The sequence below is a fragment of the Protopterus annectens genome, chromosome 1.part0 (assembly GCF_019279795.1).
Source record: "Protopterus annectens isolate FY-2018-M chromosome 1.part0, PAN1.0, whole genome shotgun sequence".
Lineage (NCBI taxonomy): Eukaryota > Metazoa > Chordata > Ceratodontiformes > Protopteridae > Protopterus > Protopterus annectens.
Window position 1 is genome coordinate 1169919449 of NC_056725.1, and position 19720 is coordinate 1169939168.

Genomic DNA, 19720 nt, shown 5'->3' on the forward strand with positions numbered 1-19720 from the left:
GTCTTGTTAATATAATTATGTTTTGGGAAGATATGTTCATGACAAGGGCTACTAAGCATATCTGACTGAAAGTAACTTCCTCAATATCTTTATTGACATATACTAAGTGTTTAGTCTGCACGTGTACTCTTTTCCTAGATTTCTTATTTGAAAAATACTTTTTCCTTTTCTTCTGTGGGATATATATTGTATTCATCAAAACATCATGCAATGAATTTTTATTGTGAGTAATATAGTATTTTTTTTCTTTTTAGTTTACTGAATAACTGATAACCCCTATCCAGTGGTGTTGACATACGAACAGCACTTTGGCATCCATGTGTAGGTTCATAGGTTAATAGGTATTTACTAGGCTAATGACCACAACTGCCTTTTTAAGAAAAGCCATGCATCCCAGATTTATGACAAGTTAAGCATGGTTCTGGGAGATGGACCATTTACAGGATACCTGTGTCCATTAGAGACATAGGTGCCAAACCAGGGGTGAATTTCCGGTTTCCTATCCAATTGTCCAAGTTGCACTTGAATTGGGTTAGGGAGCAACTCTGCTTCACATGGATGGGGAGCCTGTTCCATAGATCGGGTAGTCTCTGGGATACATACATATCTCTCCAGCAGGTTTTATTTATATCACATGTAAGGTTTAAGTCTTTAGAATAGGTAATTCTGGTACTGTTTGTTTTGTGAATATCAGGAGGTCCATCACAGTGTGGTCTGACAGTGCCCTGTATACCAGGTGTAGATCTCCCCTCAAAAGCCTGTAGGAGACAGAATACAGGGATAGGGCCTTGAGGCGGTCTGCATAGGACATTTTACATATGCCCTGTATTGTTTTAATGAGGAACCCCTGTGGGCGTTCCAATTGTTGAATATGCCTGTTTAGGTACATACAAAAGGGGGCATTGTACTCAATGATAGGTCTGATGAATGCCAAATATAGTGAAACAATGACTTCCTTGTACTTAGATGCCATACCTCTGTTTATAGGTCGCACAACATAGAATGATTTCCTCACCACTGTAGACATGTGATGGTCAAAGGCTAGATTAATATCTATGTGTGACCTTAAGTCCCTGACTACTGGGTCAAACTAAGGAGTGTGTTGTCAATATGATAGTTATCAGGGATGGATAACTTCCCAAAGGACACTGTTATGCATTTCTTGGTATTTAGTTTTAGTCATGGCTCTGACACCAGTTGTATGTCTGTGTCAGCCCCTCCTGGAGAACATTTGTGTCAGTGGGAGATTCAATGATAGCTCCTAATTTGCAATCATCTGCAAATTTAGTCATCCAGGGACCACTGACATTGGCCTTGACTCCTGAGAAGTAAACATCAAAAAGGAGCGGTCCAAGGACTGATCCCTGAGGGACTCCACTTGTGACTGGCCTCTTATCAAAATCAGTATAATTTTTATCTCCATCTACTGCAGCATCCAGACCAGAAATTTCCTCAGATTGCAAACATTTATTAAAAATCATTTTCACTAATCCATTCTTTGACACAAACATTAATGGTAATAAATGTATTTTTATATTGACAGGAGCAAGTGTCAACAATATTATTTAATTTTATTTTAGTTGTAGCCCAGAATACTTAAAAATTTCTATAATATTCACTTACAGATTCCATGATGCTCTGCTTTTTGAAAGTAATAAACGCAACAGCCTAAAAAATCTGTGACAGTAACTCCTGTAATGTATATTTAAGTGGATCCACCGCATACATACGCAATTAATACAATTAAAAGAAATCTAAATCCATAATTCTTAAAAATAAAGTACTTAATATATTAGATAATACAAAAAAACTAAGTTTATGTATAACAAAATAAAAGCTCACGTCACTTAAAAACAGGGGCATTAATATTTTAAAAACATTTAAACAATTAAAACAAAAGTCTCTGTAAAAATTAAAGATGTAAGCAATACATTTCAATAGCTAGTTTGTCATTTTTTCTTATATTAATTTAGAATCAAGTTCTAAATATTCGTACCAACAGTATTTCCTGCCCTAATCCTTATTTCTCATACAGATATGCTAACACACAGAAAGATGTGCTATGAGCATTTTTGAATCTTCTTAACCACTCACAGAGCAAGCTGTTTAAAGCCTTTTTGGAGGGTGGGCTCAAGAATGTGTCAGCCACTAACCACCAGTTACTCTAGACTCTCAACACTTACCTTCTACTCTACCACAAAGTAAAACGAAAAGGTAGAAAGCCAGATTATACTACTAGTCCCTACTAGCAGATAAACAATTACCTTGGTGCAAGCAGAAGCAGAAAAGTGATGTATTCCATGACAAAGAAAAAACAAAAAGGCAGACAAACAAATAGCACTGCTAGCAGCTACTACTAGGCAAATAATCACTTCAATGCAAGCAGAAACAGAAGACTTAAATACTTACACTAGTACTTCCATAACTGAATCTTATTTAATACACATTATTACTTTTTCTGCTAATGCTTTGTTGTTCCTTGTGACTTCATTCCCAGTAACCCCCAGACAAGCTATCTACGGAAAATGGAAAGCTTTTCTAACCTTCAGGAAGAAACATGAAAACCAGGGGTACTAGAGAGACCCACCAAAATCTCTTAGAGTAGTAAAATTGATTTTGAATTTTATAGTATTTTCTGTGCAACCTACACCAAAAATTCTAACCCTTAAAATGTAAAACTGTGCTTTTGACAATCCACATGCCTGCTTTTGAAATAGAATAATATGATCCTTTGCTTGAAATAAATAAAACCAAGCAATGCACTTTGAAAGTTAAATAGCACGATAGCTAGCTATACACTTGAACAATGAAATACAAATACAGACAGATGGTAATTAAAAAAAAAAACACTAGCTATCATCAATCTGGACCTACTATTACAGCTAGTACTACCATTAGCTAAAGGATTATTAAAACACTAAATATGACTTATAGCAAGATTTAGCAGATGTATAAAGCTCAAAAGCAATGAGACCTCAGTCCAAAAAGTCTTATGTCACATTGTAGAAGGCAAAATCTAAATGCTGCTCTCATCAGCTGCACTGTCAACTTAATAACAGAAACGGGTTCTGTATTTCCTGTTTACACAACCAGATACCAATTAGAAAATGCAGTCTACATAAAGTAATATAGCTTTAGGTAAAATATAAGCTCTGCGAATATGTGCAATAAACGATTTCAGTTTCCAAGGCTCGATGCATCTCTAATAAAATTACAGATGCAAATAATTATACAGAGTTGTACATTTGCACATTTACATATTTTATTTTGTACAGTTTTATATATTTTATTCTGAAAAAGAAATAATGCCCACCGCTACTTACTACAGCTTCCTTACAATATCTGCCCCTGAAGTCGTCATTGTGATTGAATAAAACTACTGAGGAAATATTCTTATCTTACCTTAAGGAACAATTATACTGTGACCTGACTCTCATTAACTGCTGGTTCAAAACTATATACCTACAAACCATCTTTCTGAAAAAAAAAGTAAATATTTGTTTTTGGATTCATCTGTAAGGCTGCTACAAGCCCCATCTGGCTAAGAAATCATGACAACCCAAAACTACAAACAAACAGAAAGGACAAGAACTCCGGAGAAGAACACACATCACTTAGTCTATATATTTTCCTGCTGGTTTGACTCAGTTTCCTCCATCCTGATGACACTTCTCTTTTTATAAGGCTAGGCCTTGATGAGATGGTAGAACCTTTCTGCTGTACAAACGGTTACTTTACAGAGAGGAGCTGTAGGCAGCTCTACTCACAATGTCTTGAGGTACAGCTTTTTATGTTTACTTTAGCTTAATACACATTTTATACAGCACAGTCCACTAATGTATTGATTGACTAATGCTGTTAAGAAGAATTCCCTGTCATGCTACTGTTAAGGAACAATTATGTAAACTTATGGATGAGTCAGTAACTTCCAGGGAGTAGACATTTAGAATGACTGCATAATAAAAAAAAATCAAAATAAAATAATGAATAAAAAATGAATAAATAAAAAACAACTTCAGAGTCAAGTGGCTAAACAGAACTTAAAGAAGTTAGCAGAAAATTAAACGTGAGTGATGGAGTATAATGGCTATGCAGCAACAATCTTCTGGCAGACAATTTGGAGGAAACAATGTTGTCTCATCTTTAGTCACCTTTTCAAGCTGACAGAGGATGTTTCATGGCTGCAGGCAGAGATGGCTACACTTAGAGAACCACTTCACTTACCAAGGGGCCCCCAAGGACCACCAACACTGCTCTAGAGGTTTTCAAAAAAGAGGAGCAGTTGGATGGCAATGGGCTCCAGGATGATGAAGATGATGAAATAGCTGCAGCTCTTTGCAGTTGTTATACTGTCCTAATGCAGAAGCATTCAACTCTATGGGCAGCAACAGTAAGAGCTAAGGCAGCTGCTTGACACTTCCACAGAGGCCAACTACATAAGGGAGGCATGAGACCCAAGACAAGGAGGAAACAGCTTTTGATTGGGGATTCTATTGTTCGGAGGGTGGAAGTATGCAAAGGTAATAACTGGGTGGTAAGTTACCTGCCTACGGCCCTGGCTGCAAAGGACTGGAACCACGTCTTACAGATTGTGGAAGCCACTAGATGCCATTGTTCACTTAGGGACAGATGATCTATCTGGAAGTAGGTTAGTACTGGTGGAGTTTGTAAAGCTGAATGGCCTACAAAAGACAAGTGACACACATGGTGGCATTCTGTAAGCTGTTATCTGCCCATGATACTGATGACACTATGATGTGATGTAATACACTGTGGATTTAACATTCTGTTGAACATCTGCTGCACAGCACATGACTGTGATATCATTGGGGACTGGAGGATGCACTGGAGGGATACAGTTCTGTACTGGCAGATGGTCGGGGGGGTTCTTAAATGTTATGTATTTGCCCAACATGATAGAGTTAAAAGGTTCAGCAATATTTACACTAGTCCAGAGATTAAGAGCAAAAAAGCAGCAGGGAATTCCTACTGTCCCCCTAAAATTATTATCAGAGTAGTCAGTGATGTACACTATACTAAGGAGAACAATATCAGGAAATCAGTAGGAAATGGGAAGAAATACATACCAGGTATCAGATAAGACATATAAATAAAAAAAAATAAAAGGCAATTGTCATTAATGCTTTATTATTTTTTCTCATTTGACTAACTTGGCTGTGTGGGTCTGTTTAACACCAAGAAAGCTAAATAAAATTATTAGCAACTTTGTAGGTCAGCAGCAGGAGGCAGCATTCAGTTTCAGTTTTCTAAGTAGAAATGTTCAGACTATACAATTTCATAAGCTTTTGTAAATGTATTAATAAAATAAACTTATGATTGTATATTTACATTACTTTATAAGATCACTTACCTAAGAGATGCTTTTTTTTGGCATTTAGCCAATTGAAGAACACAAACCCTTTGAAAATCATCACCACTGTCTTTTCTGATTCCTCCTGCCTGTAGCTGTAATACAGACAAACAATACAACATACTATTAAATGATTGTAAACAAACATGAGAATTGTTATAATGGGGTTTACCATAACCTGGACAGTCAACCAATATGATTACACCTAGTGCTTCAAGCGATCAGGTTATTTGTCATCCATTTCAGTGTTTAGACACACACACACACAAACACACACACACACACACACGCACACACACACACACACACACACACACACACACACACACACACACACACACACACATGCACACACACACACACACAAAAGAACTTCTTGGGGTAATGGTGAGAAATACAATACAGCTATCAGAAATGTAGTTCTGTTTGAAAACACAGAATAACTTGTTATCAGGTAGAATTCTCTTAGACCAAAGATTTATTTTACTCACAGCATACCCAGGAATCTTACTACATAGTCTAACAGAAGTCACGATGTTGATAAGCATGCACCTTCTAAAGTAATAATTATCAGTGTTCAAAGAAAAAGCAAAAAGCTCCCTGATCTTGTCTCTCTGATAGAAGGGGACTGTGTGAATGTTGTGAAATTACAGAAATATGGCACACAGATAACTTTAACTAGGAAAGAAACATAGCAGGATGCATAACACACAAAAGGAATAACAGAGCTGTAGTAAGGGAGTTTTTAGTGTTTCAAGCACCACAAACACAGTTTGCACATGTGCTGTTTAAATGAGAGTGATTGCTTAATGTTAGATTCCAAAGTAGTTGTGCTTATTAATTTATGCAGCAAGCTAAACAATTCAACGAGGAACAGAAAAAATAAAAATCTGTAAACAGTACAATAATGGAAAGAATCAAAAGTTCAACGCAAACAAATGAACATGGAGGTGAAGATGCACTGTGAACTTAGTGGAGACAATAGCAACATAATCTGAACAGAGTCTGCACTCAGAATCTTACTTTATGATGGAAACAAAGATAAGAGAATGATGGAACATATCCTTAGAATGTCAGATAAAGGAAGTCATTATTGACAAGAAATGTTAATGTGCCAGATGTTAATTGAAACATCATGTCTGCAGCCACATTTAAGATCAGTACACTACAATGGGCAGGGCTCAATACCTGGTATTAGAACCTACCCAAGAAAGATGGGTTTTAAAGTTTGATCTTCTCAGATTCAGAGAGAGAGGATTTTAGATCTGGAAATGGGCAGCTATTTTTGAATGAGTTAGCAATGAACAGAAAACACAAAGACACTGGAACACATGGATAATGTAATACCTTTTATTGGATCAACATAGACTTTGTAATGTTGGTCCAATAAAAGGTATTACATCACATCTGGGTTTCAATGTGTTTTTTTGTTAGTGGAACAGGACAACATTTTTTTAACTTTTATTCTAACAACTGAGCAGTATGGTTCAGAATCTGTTTAATGACAGAGTCATGCCAACCAAAAGTAAGGGTTTTGGATTTTGAGGAGACTGAGCTTTGATAACATTGTGCAGTGCCTAAATAAAACTCTAGAAAGCATGAACTAATTCACTGCATATGAACTATGGGGATAAATAAAAAGGTGTCATAATAGAAGTGACAAACCTTTGTGTGAATCAAGTGTACCACACAGCTTCTCAAATGATGTGATATCAAATATTACAAGAAATATACTTATTTAGAAAATAAAAAGACACACAATAGGAGGAAAATGGACAGTAGCACTAATTAAGAAAGAAGAAGGTGAGGAAATGTGGTCAGAAAATCAAATATCTAAAGTAAGGTGAGGGATAAAAGGTAGCCATCTCAGTTATGTAAGGTTATGAAACATTTTATAGATATGTAAGGGAGCAATGAAAGCCTGAATAAGAAATACTGAACTCAAACAAAAATATGAGAAATGAGCAAGAAAAGGGTGTGGAAAAAACAGGGTTACTGAATGAACTGTATCCTCAGCATGCACAGAGAAGGACAAGGGAGATTCATGTACAAACAGCCATGAAGTGAGGTTAACCACTTCCTTTCCCAATAGAAATGGTCATGAAGGAACATACAAATAATAAATAACATACAAAAGGCAATGAGGCCTGAAGGGATTCAGCCTAGAATTATTAGAGGAATAAAAGGATAACTAATAATACACCAAACTGCATAAAATGCTGGTACCAGTCATCGAAGATAGTCAAAGACACAGTTCGCTTTCACCCGTAGGCTTCTTCAGGTGTGAACTGTGTCTTGACTATCTTCATGTTCAATACCATTTTACGCTGGTCCTGTGCTCTGTTGGCTGGGTGTGCGTCTTTTGGATTATATGATACCTAATAATACGTCTAGGTAATCTCTTTAACAAACTATGGGTGAACGTGAAGATTCTACAGTGTGGAGGGGCAGAGATTATGTGCACGCATAGCAGAAGAAGAAAGAAAGATACTTAAATTAGTAAAAACTTGTCAATTCAATCTCAGCTGTAGGTAAAGCAGGGAATTCCCACTGAAGAAGTTAATGTTATCATATCTGAAAGCTCATGGGGTAATATACTGGAGACAGTATGATTTCACTTAGAAAGGCTGTGTAAAATACACCTAATACAGTTTTTAGATTGGGTTACTTGGGTAATAAACTAAGAAGGGTCTACAGATGGAGCCTACACTGAATACGTTCAGTAGGATAAATAAATAACTTTTCCTTAATGTATGTTAGTAGATGATTGAAGCAATCTCACTGAAGAGGCGGTAGCTTAAAAAAAAACAGTGGCAAAATTAAAAAATATATGGAACAAATGTAAGGCAGTTCTTCTGCTGGGTGGAGGAAGAAAGAGAAAAGCCTATTATTTATGTAGTACCCACAGCATATCTAGAGATGGGCAGACTGTGAACTTGGTAGCCTTTATGTAACATAAAAAATCTGTGTTTCTATGTTATACCTACCGAAACTGCCAGTGCATTTAAATATCTGGCTAGTTATCATGACCCCTATTCACTGCTCATGTATATAATGTCACAATAAAGTAAATGAGCAGATAAATGCTTATCACATTCCCTGCAGGCTCTTCTCTTATCATGCTCACGCTCTTAGAATATGGCCTACCCTGTTTTGATTTTCTTCAACATATAATATAGAAATACTTTTTATTTTAAGATGTATGCATCTATCTTCAGGAACTACTGAGCCACAGTTAGTAGTGCTGACTAACTATCCAAAAAGCTTAAGTCTCATTCTACTCCATTCTGCTTAAATTGTTATGATGGATACCTCTTCTCCACTAGCAGGCATCCTGCATTCAGCACACAGCTCCCTGAACATACCTTGATGTAGACTAGCCATAGATGAAAAGGTATTCTCTGTATCAGGACGTGTACCTGGAGAATACTTTCCCATTTCCTTGAACCTAGACTAGATCCCTGCACTTTTCCAAACTTCATCACAACATTTGCCATTTTGCATCCTGTCTGTGCTTCTCTAGTACCTCCCTGGATCCTGACCCGGTTCAGTTTGCTTCTCTTTTTTCAAAAAACTCCACGTAAGATGAATTTTCTTTGCTACATTGCTTTCTACACCTGCAAACTGTCAATGATGTTTATAACTTCTGTAACTTATTTGCTCCCCTTTGTGAGGTGAGATCACAGCCATGACATATGGAAGGATCCATAAAGATCACCACAAAGTGCACGCTATGTTTACACTTTGTGTAGTGACTTAGGAGGGTTACAATAAGTGTACAGATAGTGTACACTTTGTGGTAACCTTTGTTAATCCAGCACATAGTCTTTATCCAGGCAGGCATCCAAGGGTTTTCCATATTAAGTACTAGTGTCCTCTGCATACGAATGCAACATCACAAGAGTTGGACATATAATGGAGTGGTATGAGATCTTGTCATCTGTTTCTGTGAGTCACACTATCAAATAGTCTTGTCCCCTGTCCACCTTCAGTCTTCACTGGGGATTGTAGACACTGTACACATCCAGGGGCACACATCCCCAGCCATCCCCTTTGGGAGAGATAAGTGGGCTCTTCATTGTAATTCCTCTTCCTCCCAGCCTGTGCCTCTGTCACCTGGTTCACTAATCAAACCTGTTGTCTGGGGTATAGTCAGGGCTCCATCTTTATCAGGGAAATGAGTAAGACTACATAATTTAGACAAAGGCTTACTTTTTGAGTGACCTCAAATGCCTGTTCATTTAAGTCTGTTGCATTTAAATCCTATATAAGGCAGCTGAGTTATGCAATGCCATACCTTTTATGCATGTTTTAGGGCCTTCCTGCATCTTTCAATGTAAGAGGGCTGTATGTCCACACCCCTGCTACTAATGATATACATATATGTATATGAATATCAAAACATAAATCACTGCGTGCATCTCACTGCATGCATGGAGTCAGGAATATATACACATCAAAAAAGGAGCTCTGACACTCAAAAGAATAATTAAAAATGCAGATTTATTGCATCAACAGTGAAGGAAAGATACCAGGCTATGGTTTTACTAATAAGGCAGCCTCATCAGTGCTAATCTAATAACCGACTGATACAAAGCCTTTAAATACATTAAAAAAATTACATGACTTGAATCAGAAAGTTTTTCCATTAATGTTACCCCAGTATAATCACATCCAACTTCAATATTATCATTACCTGTCAATTATTTATACAAATAAAATAGAACTACATACCTGTATACATTTTGCAAAAACAAATTGTAATTGTTACAAGCCAATAAGCATCATTTTATCCAGATGCAGCTACAGGTTTTCACCCAAAGCAGCAAGTCTGGAAAAATCATATAATAGTAACTGCAGAGCATATACAGCATTAGCATACAACACAAATAGTGTTACTAAAATGCAATACATAGAAAATATTAATAGTCAACTGAAAACTGTAACGGAAATATGAAACCTGAGAAGGTGGCCTTCAGCTGAAATTGGTGGCTACTGGTACCTGTCTGCTTGGAAGCACAGATTTATGTGGGCATTAAGTAATACGTATACTTTGGGGTGGAGGTTGTAGCAGATGAATCATATTTGTGCTGGGTGATCTTCAGAATGTTCCAGACTTGAATTTTAATAGTTTGGACATCAACCTAATGTGTGAGCTTTCATTGCATTTTCAAAAATAGATTTTCTGACCTTGCCAACTTATTTCTTGGTAAGGATGCCAAACAAATGAACTTACTTCACCCTTCACTATAAAAAAGATTACCACAATTTAAGAGAATATGCTGCTCAAGTCTTAAATATGACATACTATTTGGGTTCCTCTAAGAAGTGTAAGAACTTATCATACAAGCCCTATTTAACTGATATTCAGACTGCAAACAGTGAACTGTGACTATTGCCATTAGACTTGTTTTTTTTTCTTTTTTTTGCAAGGGGAGCTTTACCCCACATGCTTGACTTCTGGGGGGGGCTGTGCCCCCACACCTCTGCTACTTATGCATACCAGCTCTGAGTAGAAGAATTACTCCCTAGTATTTCATCCTTGTGCTCACTATGTAGATATACCACCACTTTGCACTTTCATTTGCATTGTTTTAAGAATTACAGTGAATGTCCTCAGTATTTCAACATGCACCCAAATATTTTTGACTATAATGTCCTTGCCATAATACCCTCTCTCTATTCCCTCAACCCTGGTGTCTTTAAATGCTTGTTTTTTTTTTTTTTTTCTAATTTTTCTAAATGCTTTTCATACTTGCATTTGTTAAACTCCCTAACAGTATGTTTCTTTTCTACTTTTGATTCCTTAGGATGAATCTCTTGTGCCTTCTCTTCTGTTCAGGATTGCAAATGGGAATAAAGTAACTGTGCTGTACTGTACTGTACATTTTTACCACACTTGAAGGCCTTTTCTCAGGTACTTAAGGATGCAATAAGCAACTTATAGGTGCACCGTGGATAGAAGGAATATGGAAATATAAGATGAAACAGTGCATATGAGGATCTTCTTTTGTCTTTTCCCAGTTAGGGGTCGCCACAGCGGAACTCTGGTCCACTAATGACTGGCAGTTGATTTTTATAGTGTCGAGGTGCCAGCCCTAACCTTAAACGAAGGCATGCCCATTCATGCATGTCTTTCGAACCAACTCAACCGTGGGGAGGACATGCAGACTCAACACAGGAGGCGCTCCAGCCGAGAATCGAACCGGAGTACCTCTTGCTGTGAGGCGACAACGCTACCGCTGCACCACTGCGGCTTACATATGAGGATAAATGAATAAAATAATGTGCAGTACAATATATATCATGTTTTGGTTGTACTTTTTAGAAAGAAAATAATCTGAAGAGCACTTAAATAAGGTGGCTTAACTACGGTTAAAACATACAGCTGTTACAAAGGCTAATGTGAAGCAATATTAAAGTGAACAGGATAGCACAAAGCTTGTATAACTAATGTTGGACAAAACTGATCTGAAATGTTAGTTAGCATTAGCAGGGAGGTAATCTTTGTGGTTAGTAGTCAAATGCACCTGCAGATGAAGACGTATTTTTGGAAGTAATGGCCTGGATGTGAGTGCATTTGAGAAGGTGACAACAGATAAGATGACAAGAGGGCAAAGAAATCCTAACACAAAGCAACATTGCCCAGTTACTTTCTCTGGCTATAAAGAAATGAAAATACTTTTCAAGGGGAGAGAATATAATGGAATGATGAGAGGAAGATAATATAAAAAACATTTAAATAAACAGCAATCTGGGCATGGAGGGAAGAAAGTAGAGGAATGAAGCATTAAAATGAGGGGAAAGTATGGGAGGGCTATAGAGAGGAGACTGTGAAACAGAAAGACTAAACAAAATGAAGTGAAAAAAACAGTGAAATATAAGAATTCAGGATTGCAAATGGGTATAAAGTAACTGTTCTGTGCATTTTTACCACAGATGAAGGCAGGAAATGTTCTTTAAAGTACTTCAAGAAAAGCAGAAGTAGAACACTGGCATTCTCTGTATTGTGTGTTCAATTTCATAATGCATACTATGTTACCTGTCTCTGCTGAGTTATATGAACTGTACCACCACTGTGAAAAATAAGGACCGTCTGATTCTATTTATTAATCACATGTTCCATATCAGTACAACATATGCAGGTACTCACAAGAAAGTCATAAACATGAACAAATGTATGCTCTGTACATTACTTCATGTGTTGGGTATCTTATGGCTATGGGTGAAAGCCAGGCCACTGGAAATGGACTAGATCTAATGTTTCCTATACACCCAAGCAAACTATGCAATGCAGATTGTGTTACCATATTAGTATTCCCTTCATTTTTTTCTCAGTTTACTAAATTCTTATGTTCACTGGACACAAGTGTCCCATTTTAGGGGTGACCTGGGAGTACTGCCTGGTTAAGTGACTACCAGCACAGAGTCTCCCAATAGACAGATGGAGATGGAATAAATCAAACTGTACACTCTTGGCTAGAGGAAACAGCTTATTAACAGGTCAGAGGCATAATTATTTGTGTTAACTGCCAGATTCACCAGTCTATTCCATTCATTTCAAGTAATCATGTTTTTACTAAGTCCCAATGGTTTTGCAGATGTGAACAAAATGGAATGCTTTTAGTTAGTGAAAGAACTAAGACTGGCTATAATTGTTTATCTATATATTTCTTGATTACTTCTTTACTTTTACATTATAGTTATTTCTGAATGAAAACTGTACTACACAACTGCACACAATGCTAGACTCCTTAGTAGCACTGAGCATAGATAGGAGTATATGAAGGGTAGTTATACAGGAGAGCTGCAGTTTCATCAAGATGGTTGTAAGGAGGAACAGGGTAGGAGGCAGCATGACACAGAGAAGAAAGCGGGAACATTTGGAGGAGATCTCAAAAGGTGTGGTGCCTAGCAAAATGTGAAGCAAAATGCTTGGTGTGGAGACATCCAAATATCCACTTAATCAAGTCAGCAAAGGAATACAGGTGTTACCTTAACGGCTAAATCTGCACTCATACTAAGGCTGTGACACACACAGATGGTGGGTTATGCTGCAACACTGCAGTACCTGATAGGTCTCTTCTGTTAAGTAATGATGTGTGTAGTAGGCAATGAGTTAGGAGAATATGCTTAGTTAACAAAGGAAAAGGTTAATATACAGTTTTAATAGTTTTGGCTTCCAGTCCCCTATGGCAAATGGCAAAGATCTAAAAGTGAGACATGGGCAGTTAAAAACAGAAGAATTTAACCATGACTGTAAAGTCTTTGACTATACTGGCTAATAGAATGACAAAGATATTACTGAAATTGCTAGATACCTATACATGTGGTTTTATGGAGGGGAGGCAAACATTTGACACCCTTAATAGAAAAATGATGATGATTCAGAGGAAGGACTCTAAGAAGACTTTACTGTTGGCAAGTTTTGATTCAGAGAAAGCAGGAGTAGGGCAGTGATAACATTTGCAGTCCCTAAAAAAAATAAAAGTCAATAGGAAGTTTATATGAGGGCTCAGAAGCAAGAAGTGAGTGGGAGGACTTATCTCTAACAAGCTGTGTGTGAACAGAAGAACCAGTTAGGGATTTCCTCTTCTCATTTGCTTTACATATTCAAGGATACTGTTGCGTAGTGATGCAGAAAAATTAACTTTATTTGCAGGTTATATTATGTTATATTTGATGATAAATCTAGAAAGGGATATTTTAGTGCTGTTTAACATTTTGAGTTAGTTTTAAGTCTTTTCAAGATATAAAACAAAGATAAAAGTAAAGCTACAGCATTAAACTTTGCACCAATGTATTAACTGGTTTATCAGTGCATATATTTATGGGGGATATGATAAGATGCAGTGTTTAGGTTTATGGATTATAAAAGATTCTGTTACAGCAGCCAATGATATGTGGAAAGAAACTAAAGAGAAGATAATACAAAAATTACGAAACTGGAAACTCTTGGTCGCCGATAGTAAGATACAAGCAATGGAAATGTTTTTAGTTCCTTCACTCCTGTAAAGGTCAAGCATATTTTTATCAACCAGAGGAGAAGTTTGGGGTGATAAGAGTTGAAGGAATTTATTTGAGAGGGGAAAATGGCAAGAATTATGTGGGATAAGTTGATTCTCCCCATAGTATGCAGTGATTTATGGTTAGTGAATCTGAAGGGTTTTTGTAAAGCTACATAGTTAAGGCTCATATATTTAAGCAGACTGTAATAATCATCAACGTGGAAGAGGAAAATGGTGGGGTGGGGACGGAATTGATAGATGAAGAGGATGGGATGAACAATTACTGACCATAGGATGAGTAAGGACAGCCTAGCAGTAAACTGGATAGGTTATTTCAAGCACTTAAAGAGAAATTGTCTAGGCTTAAAGTGGCCCACAAGGGCAGCTAGCCTAGTACCTACAAATGAACCTATGAAAAAAAGGATTGTTGTTTTACTTTGTGGTGTACTTCCTGCTTAATTTGTTGGTGCAATGCATAGCAGAGGTGACAGTGTCAGTGCCTGGCTAGTTTTGAAAATATTTCTTTACAGACCTAAGTTTGTACATACTATGTCAGTGGCTATACAGTAAAAAATGGAAAACAGACTACAAACAGAACTATATGGTGGCTGTTTCTGTGAAGCAGTATTGATTCTGTTAAATATGTCCTATTTATGACATAGGTTCATAAGTATATACTAGGCTAACAACCACCAGGGCCTTTATAAGCCTAGCCATGCAACACGACCCGATTGTGTCCCTATGTACTATGGGCATTTATTAGGAGGGAGTATGTTAGTCAGGAAGTTTCTAGAGTTTATGGGAATACGTTAGTTTGGGTATTACAATCTGTCACTGTTATAAACTGCGCTCTCCTGTTGGTCTGGGTATTTATTTACTCTAGCACAGTATACTGTTTGGTGTGACAGCAAGGTATCCTAAAGGACTTGATTTATTCTGCATGTAAGTATGACTGCAATATTGTGTGAGCTGAAAATAAATCATTTTTCTTTTTGCTGCTTATAATTAATGTGTTATCTTTATAAACATTTTCAAGTCTGCGACTAAGCTAAGTATATTGGGGAAGGCAGTAATTGCTTAATAGTACAACATCAACTTTATGTGTACTCATGTTGCCAGGGAAATGCAGTGTGGGGGGGGGGGGGGTTAAGAAAAGAGTTAAGGATCATAGTTTACAGGTCTGAATATTGTAAGAATCCAGTGTCTACTTCTACATTAAACAAGTGTGCTTTTAATTTATTTGAGTTTCAAAGCATATAACCATATTCACTGGGAGCTTAGTATACATTACCGCTTGACAGACCTGAATACTACAGCATTGAATATAAACTTACCAGATTAACTCTGTATGAATTGTGCAAACTGAAATATTGTTGCGATTATTTTGGATGCCTTTATAGATCAATGTTGCTACAGGCTCTGTATACTATATTTATCAGATGTGTGTCCTGAAGAAGTCATGTGTTCACTTTTATTCTGATTTAGACACAGTAAATTACCACAGTTATTTGAAGAACAGGTTGTCTTTCTCCCCACACACTAACACACACACACACATAGGGAATCCATGAAAGTGGAATATACTAAGGACCTTTCACCCTGAAATATACCTTTTCGGGTATAAGAACTAATATGGTAATACTCTGGATACTGACTTTCTTAATTCCATGCTTAGGTATTCTTTACCTTCTGAATAGACATTTTTCTTTTAGTTTACGTGCACACACTTCACAAAAGTATGTTTTAGCTGCTTTTTCTTTTGTTTAGTTTTCATTTTCTTTATTCATCCGTGTACTGAAATCTCAAGTCCCAAATCTTAAGAGGTTAAATTCAAAATGAGATCCAGATTTATAAGGGTTTCCTGATTCATTTGGATTTATTATGTGTCAAAACACGAGGATAAAGGGACGTTTTCAATATTTTCTAAGATTGGAAGCTATACAATCTGTGCAGTCACAAAGACTTTAAATAGAGTTCTTTTCTGCGCCTTTAATCGCCCTTCTTGTAAGTACCCAGGCAGAAAAAGTAAGTTTACTACTTCTCTCACAATGGCCCTCTTCACTTTTAGGTTGGGGGAGACCTGGGTGACCTACGAAAGTTAATTAGGAGGTGAACAAAGAGTAAGCCCGAGTAGAATACCTCGCCTCTCCTTCAGTCCAAGATGTCATCTATTAATTAGGAAAATCGTTAAGGTGGCCTTTATAGGAGGCAAAGAAAAACCTGCGCCTGGCGGCCGACAGTTTTGATCAGCTCCCCTTCCCAACAATGGTGTCCTTAGTGGGACCAAAAGCGGGGGCATTTTGCAGGAGCGTATGAGTTTCAGCGACCTTCCAGTTGAATGGAATCGCCGCCAATTGTGACGGCTCTGATTCTCAGGGGGACAGGGCATGCCTGGACCATGATGTAATCCTTATTTGAACCTGTAGTTATATTAAGAGGAAGGGAGGAGGAGGAGGAAGCCTGTTGCCTCACTGTTCTGGTTGCAAGTTTTTTTAGTGTTTGCTTGTGACCCCCCTCCCCCAACTCCACTTCAGATGCACCAGGTTATTGTTGCTGTTTAGCCGCTATTCAGCGTATTTCTTGGTTATGTGTGTCTTTGTACTAAATATTATAGAGATATAATTTCTGCCATGTAAATCACTCCTAACCAACACAGCCTGCTACAAGTAGAGCTGACAGAGAATACACCTGATGGCCTATGGTTTGCTTACTTCTTCGCGGTTGCGGTAAAGTTTAACGCTAAATGTTACCACTTAAGAGTATGGTTATCTGTTTTCTCGTAAAATATTGCTCAATGCAACATTTGTATCTTAAGAATTTAACTCAGACAGCATTACTAAAAGTTCAATTAATTTCTCGATGGTTTCAATGCTATGAGAATTTCTAGTTTGGTACAGACAAGGAGGCACATTAGTCCATTTATCTTAATTTAATTTTAGAATAGAAAAAATGTCCTGGTGGCAATATACCTGATGGGCCACGCTTTTATATGTTTTAGAGTCACTGTTTGAAGGCAGGCAGGTCTGTTTCTGTAATCCCTGCTTTAGTGGCTAAGAGTAAGAGACACAGTGTTTTTGCCATCCGTTCCCCAAAGGATCTAAGACAAAAGCCACAGTTATTTTTCAATATTGCTATTATATAGTTAACAAAGTTAATATAACACTTTTCCCAATAATATGTATTTCTGAAAAAAGTAAAGTCCAACATTATTTAGCGGCTCCCTTCACAGTGTTATTTGTAAAAAAAAAATCAGAAACATTCTATGGGATGAATAAACATGTTGAACCAAAATCAGGAACAGATAAGAACACAAACGCGCACACATTTTAAGGCACAAATGGTGGTCTTTTATTCAAGTCAGACGTGATGCACTGACATAGTTTTCATCTGTATCTTATAATAAAAAACAAACATTTCCTAATTTTGTGCCATAAAAAAAATCTTCATTATTTATTTATTAATTAATTAATTTATTTGGTCCGACATCGACTGAGAGGTCTGTCAGGGAAGAACACGTTTACCACAACCACAGATAATCAGACAGAAAAATGTTTGGATATACAATATGTAATATATATATATATATATATATATATATATATATATATATATACATACACACACACACGTATGTTTGTGTTTATATTCGTGAGTGGGTACAAACAGAAAAAGAATATATGTAAATACGGTATTATATAATACAGAAGAGAGCTGTCAAAAATTAGTAAACAAAACAAAAAAGTCGAAAGCGCAGAATCTTTTTAATAAATGTTTATGGACTTCAGTGGTGTCCACCTTTTTCTTTGATTTTGCATTGTAGTGTTTTTTAAAACAAAAAAGTCATATAGAGAGCATTTACATAGTGAAAACAGTATTTTAATCTCTGGTATATTAAAACAAAGCAGGAGTGATATATGTATTTTGCACATTAGATATATAAGTTCATTGTACATGCATGTCAACTAATAATGTGTGGAGTCTACATGTCCTCCCCACGGTCGAGTGGCGTTCGAAAGACATGTGTGAATGGACGTACCTTCGTTGAAGGTTGGACGTCAGGCTGGCACCTCGGCACCGTAAAAATCTACTGCCAATCATTAGCGGACCGGAATTCTGCTGTGGGGACCCCTAATCGGGAAAAGCCAAAAGAAGAAGAACATGCATGCGTGTACACAAATAACAACTGTGTTAACAGTAAAGTTGGAGTATTACTTTCTAAGTGCAAGCAACCTATAAATATACAGTGCATGCCTTGTGATGGTAGAGTGAGGTGTATAATTCATCTGAGTAAAAATAAATTAGATTGTATTTACCTGCAAATGATGTACCAGAAACAAAGCAGTAGAACCCTAGCTCCATGGCATAGAGGGCTGAGTCCTGCCTGTGATCCAAAACCCTAGACTGAGTAGTGGCTCAGGTGGTGGATAAGCCACAGGGGTGGGGTAGAAAGGAATGGCATTTTGTTGACTTGTTGAATCTTAGGGATGTCACCTTTTCAAATGCCCAAAGTGGGACTTTTTATGGAAATATAATTTTGCAGGGCACAGTCATTGCAAAGGAGACTTTACTTTGTTGACGAAATAAAAAAATCTCAGTTTTGTAGAACTTCAGATGTTTCTGCTTCTTCATATCACATTGAGGTGTCTCTGTTGCAAAACAATTGTTTTATGACACTATTATAGGAAACTTTGGAAGTTTTCTCTCTCTCTCTATTTACCTGTCTGTTGTTCTAAAATCTCAGAACTTCAGCCATTTTTCTTGTTTTTCCACCCACATGATACAAATGTTCGATTAGGGACTTACAGCATAAAGACGCACAGGGGGTAACCCCAGCTAAGTCTACACATTTCCATATCCCCCTTCTCAAATCACTTATGACTAAGGTACTATTACCCCAGGGATAATACCAGTGACTTAAGTTAGGAGTGACAGGGGAAAGACAGCAGATGGTTAGCTGGTAGGTATGCACATGCATAACATTTTAATTAGAAAGGAAAAAAGCAGGTAAGTCATAGGTAAAATGATGTAACAGGTACAAGACTTTATGTAAAGAGGAAGCAGAAATGTCAATCTGAGAGGGGACGACAGATATATATATATATATATATATATATATATATATATATATATATATATATATATATATAGAGAGAGAGAGAGAAATAAGAAATAGGAAGTAAGACAGAAAGAGGCCCAGATACACAGTAAAAAGGTTTATAATGCAATATCACTTTTCTATACTACCTAGTTTCAATCATTTGATGGCTGAAGGGTGTGATACCTGTCCTGGCAAGCCATGGAGACAATGCTGAAGACAGCTCCAGATGGGACATCAGCCCAT